We start from the raw sequence: 5000 nt of genomic DNA, 5'->3' as shown, positions 1-5000 counted from the left end.
AAAACCAACAAAATAGAACCGAGGTCCTATTCCATTATTCCATGCACACAGTATTCAGGCGGGCTTGCCTGCTTTAAGCACTCTAATTTGTTCAAAGTAAACGTGCCGGCCCACCGAGACACTCAATAAAGAGCACCCTGGTAGGATTTCAACGGGGTCCGCCTCGGGACGCACGAGCACGCACGAGGCGGTCGCACGCCTTCGGCTCGCCCCACCGGCAGGACGTCCCACGATACATGCCAGTTAAACACCGACGGGCGGTGAACCAACAGCGTGGGACACAAATCCAACTACGAGCTTTTTAACCGCAACAACTTTAATATACGCTATTGGAGCTGGAATTACCGCGGCTGCTGGCACCAGACTTGCCCTCCAATAGATACTCGTTAAAGGATTTAAAGTGTACTCATTCCGATTACGGGGCCTCGGATGAGTCCCGTATCGTTATTTTTCGTCACTACCTCCCCGTGCCGGGAGTGGGTAATTTGCGCGCCTGCTGCCTTCCTTGGATGTGGTAGCCGTTTCTCAGGCTCCCTCTCCGGAATCGAACCCTGATTCCCCGTTACCCGTTACAACCATGGTAGGCGCAGAACCTACCATCGACAGTTGATAAGGCAGACATTTGAAAGATGCGTCGCCGGTACGAGGACCGTGCGATCAGCCCAAAGTTATTCAGAGTCACCAAGGCAAACGGACCGGACGAGCCGACCGATTGGTTTTGATCTAATAAAAGCGTCCCTTCCATCTCTGGTCGGGACTCTGTTTGCATGTATTAGCTCTAGAATTACCACAGTTATCCAAGTAACGTGGGTACGATCTAAGGAACCATAACTGATTTAATGAGCCATTCGCGGTTTCACCTTAATGCGGCTTGTACTGAGACATGCATGGCTTAATCTTTGAGACAAGCATATGACTACTGGCAGGATCAACCAGGGAGCTGCGTCAACTAGAGCTGAGCAGCCGGCCGCCCGGGAGTGTGTCCCGGGGGCCCGCGCGAACACGCAAGCGTCCGCTCAATTATTCTGCAAACAGGAGGAGGCTGAGCTCCCCTGCACAACACACCTCGAAACCCTCTCAGGTCCCGGCGGCGCGCAGCGCCGTCCTAAGTACTTGGTCGGGTTCGAGAGAGGCGCAATCGCCCGGAGTTAGGCGAGTAGACGCTTTAGGTGCGACCACCCGTGCTCCCAACTGAGCTTGCCGCTGCCGACAGAGGCCCGGGAGCGTGCTGTCGTGGCATTGCCGGCGGGAGACAACACGCGCCACCTACGGTGACCGGCAGCTCCAACGCCAGCGCCACAGAAGGACAAAAGCCCTACTTGGGTGCCGAAGCGAACTCTCCCAGCACAGCGCACGCGCCAACACGTCCGCACAGCTGCGATACAAACCACCTGCGAGAACCGCTGGGGCGACCGAGCAGCAGACGGCGTCGCGGCGCCGAGCGCCGGGCGGCGGCGCATCCTCAGCGCACAAAGTCCTCAATCGGACCAGCACACTGCAGATGGCCACCGCGCTTCGCACCGGGCCCGCGAGGACCTACTTTGGCCGCAAGGCGCCGCGAGCAGGGGGCGCCGGCGCGCAGCTGCGCCGCCTGCCGCGTCCGTCGGCCGGCGCGCCTGCCACCGGCCGCCCCCACCAGCCGGCTGTAGCGCGTGCGCCCACGCACCGCGCTGCCAGCACGCCGGGCGGCCCCCCCTCACCGGCCGGGGACGGTCCCACCCAGCCACCGCCGCGTATCGCCTCACACCCAGATCCCCTTTCACGTTCGTGGGCATGGTGGGTCCCCTTTCACGTTCGTGGGCATGGTGGGTATCCCTGAAACAACCGGTTAATAGCTCGACCGATCGTCGCCAACACTGATTCACCTCTAGCGAGAACAACCGCACCACAACGGGTTACCGGTTGTTCATTTGCGTAACGTCACCAGCAAACGTACACGTCCATCGCCATTTGCAACGAGTATTGCATGCCTGTGTCAGGTGTCACAACACACTACGTCTGCCCACATAGATGCAACAACATGTGCACGCCTAGAGAACACGTGGAAGGTAGACCCCGTACGTATGCGGTGTCCATTGCGCGAACGACTGTCAGCCCGCCTCTGCAGCATGTCGCAGATGTGGAACGCGGTGCAACATGCTATCACGGTGTGTGAGAAGAGACGACTACGTCCGAATACACGCTCCACTACATCAACAGACTGCTCATGCTGATCGCCATCCAGGGCGTCCGTTCCTCCCACACGTCTGTATGGCGTACCACACTGCAATCCAGCTCTTATAGGGAGACGACACGTAGCTGCGTGCACAATATTTGGACTGTATGGTCCGCCGTTGCTAGGCGCTGTCGTCATACGGTCACATGGGCCACGATGTATCATTCAGTACATACGGAGCAATGTGCAGTACAGTTTGTGGGTTTTGCGTACATCGGCGGACAGGTGACAGGCCGTACCACAACGTAGGCTGAGTACGTCGGCATGCGAAGGGCATTGAACATGCAAACTTCTCACCGACCAGCTTGCGAAGGCAGGGGGGAAGGGGGGGGGCATGTACGTCCTGCTGCTATCCACACTACAGTGTATAGCAGGAGCATGTGGAAAGTCAGCAACACCTGCAAGGTGTTTAACATGACGCGATACACAGGGGACCGGGCAGTGCGAGTAGCGAACTATATTGCGAGGGTTGCGGTTAGGCAACACTACACTACCTTAACGGGTTGCATAACAATTACAGAGCAGGTTCAGCGACAACGTGCGTCAGGTTAAGGCGCAATATAGTTTAGGTTACGGCGCACTTTAGGTTAGGTTAAGGCACATTATAGGTTAGGTTAAGGCACAACATGGGTTACGTTAAGGCACAACATGGGTTACGTTAAGGCACAACATGGGTTAGGTTAAGGCACAACATGGGTTAGGTTAAGGCACAACATGGGTTAGGTTAAGGCACAACATGGGTTAGGTTAAGGCACAACATGGGTTAGGTTAAGGCACAACATGGGTTAGGTTAAGGCACAACATGGGTTAGGTTAAGGCACAACATGGGTTAGGTTAAGGCACAACATGGGTTAGGTTAAGGCACAACATGGGTTAGGTTAAGGCACAACATGGGTTAGGTTAAGGCACAACATGGGTTAGGTTAAGGCACAACATGGGTTAGGTTAAGGCACAACATGGGTTAGGTTAAGGCACAACATGGGTTAGGTTAAGGCACAACATGGGTTAGGTTAAGGCACAACATGGGTTAGGTTAAGGCACAACATGGGTTAGGTTAAGGCACAACATGGGTTAGGTTAAGGCACAACATGGGTTAGGTTAAGGCACAACATGGGTTAGGTTAAGGCACAACATGGGTTAGGTTAAGGCACAACATGGGTTAGGTTAAGGCACACCATGGGTTAGGTTAAGGCACACCATGGGTTAGGTTAAGGCACAACATGGGTTAGGTTAAGGCACAACATGGGTTAGGTTAAGGCACAACATGGGTTAGGTTAAGGCACAACGTAGGTTAGGTTAAGGCACAACGTAGGTTAGGTTAAGGCACAACGTAGGTTAGGTTAAGGCACAACATGGGTTAGGTTAAGGCACAACATGGGTTAGGTTAAGGCACAACATGGGTTAGGTTAAGGCACAACATGGGTTAGGTTAAGGCACAACATGGGTTACGTTACGGCACAACATGGGTTACGTTACGGCACAACATGGGTTACGTTACGGCACAACATGGGTTACGTTACGGCACAACATGGGTTACGTTACGGCACAACATGGGTTACGTTACGGCACAAATTAGGTTAGGTTACGGCACAAATTAGGTTAGGTTAAGGCACAAATTAGGTTAGGTTAAATCACAAATTAGGTTAGGTTAAGGCACAAATTAGGTTAGGTTAAGGCACAAATTAGGTTAGGTTAAGGCACAAATTAGGTTAGGTTAAGGCACAAATTAGGTTAGGTTAAGGCACAAATTAGGTTAGGTTAAGGCACAAATTAGGTTAGGTTAAGGCACAAATTAGGTTAGGTTAAGGCACAAATTAGGTTAGGTTAAGGCACGATATAGGTTAGGTTAAGGCACGATATAGGTTAGGTTAAGGCACGATATAGGTTAGGTTAAGGCACGATATAGGTTAGGTTAAGGCACGATATAGGTTAGGTTAAGGCACGATATAGGTTAGGTTAAGGCACGATATAGGTTAGGTTAAGGTACGATATAGGTTAGGTTAAGGTACGATATAGGTTAGGTTAAGGTACGATATAGGTTAGGTTAAGGTACGATATAGGTTAGGTTAAGGTACGATATAGGTTAGGTTAAGGTACGATATAGGTTAGGTTAAGGTACGATATAGGTTAGGTTAAGGTACGATATAGGTTAGGTTAAGGTACGATATAGGTTAGGTTAAGGTACGATATAGCGTAGGTTCAGATACACATTGTTGTAGGGAAAGGTGTATTGGGGGGGGGGGGGGCGGCAGGTTCGTTGATAGTGATTATCGTAATTGGATGCCTGCGGTATTATCCGATTTGTCACGTCAGGATGCACTTTTGGCTCATGACAGGCGGCGCTCCGATTCCATGGTTGTGGCAGATCTGTGTCTTTCATTCCTGCCATTGTTTGTGTGCTGTGACAGGAGGCAGTATTGTGATGTTGGGTGCACCACTGTGTAGGACATGTGTGGGTGTTCGTGGCTTAGCTGAGCAATGTGCGGATGTCGGAAGGGTGGGATATTGTGTTTTCTGGGTGGACCTCCCGGTCTGGTAATGATAGTGTGGATTGTGTCATGTGGCGGAGAGGATGCACTGGATGTTCTTCCATGCTGGTGGTTAGATATTGTGTGTGATAAGAGAGTAGTGTGTGATAAGAGTGTCTGGCTGACGTGTGGTTCTCATTGTGTGCAGAGTCTTTCAGCATGTATAGGGACGGTTGTATATATTATCTGTATTCTGATGGCTCTGCATCTATTACTAATCAGTGCCGTGTATACGGTTACTCTAGTTCCAGTCGAAA

At 51.8% G+C, this 5000-nt stretch overlaps 1 non-coding gene across 1 annotated transcript in view; it reads right to left on the bottom strand.

Moving 5' to 3' along the window:
* Positions 1–939, bottom strand: part of LOC126432515 (small subunit ribosomal RNA) — a 1909-nt gene extending 970 nt beyond the window's left edge. The window contains exon 1 of the ribosomal RNA XR_007578022.1: positions 1–939. This exon is cut by the window's left edge and continues 970 nt beyond it. This is a non-coding gene — a ribosomal RNA (small subunit ribosomal RNA).
* Positions 940–5000: the final 4061 nt, after the last annotated feature.

This window comes from Schistocerca serialis, unplaced genomic scaffold (assembly GCF_023864345.2).
Source record: "Schistocerca serialis cubense isolate TAMUIC-IGC-003099 unplaced genomic scaffold, iqSchSeri2.2 HiC_scaffold_1142, whole genome shotgun sequence".
NCBI classification, from domain to species: domain Eukaryota; kingdom Metazoa; phylum Arthropoda; class Insecta; order Orthoptera; family Acrididae; genus Schistocerca; species Schistocerca serialis.
This window is presented reverse-complemented; position numbering and strand designations above follow the sequence as displayed.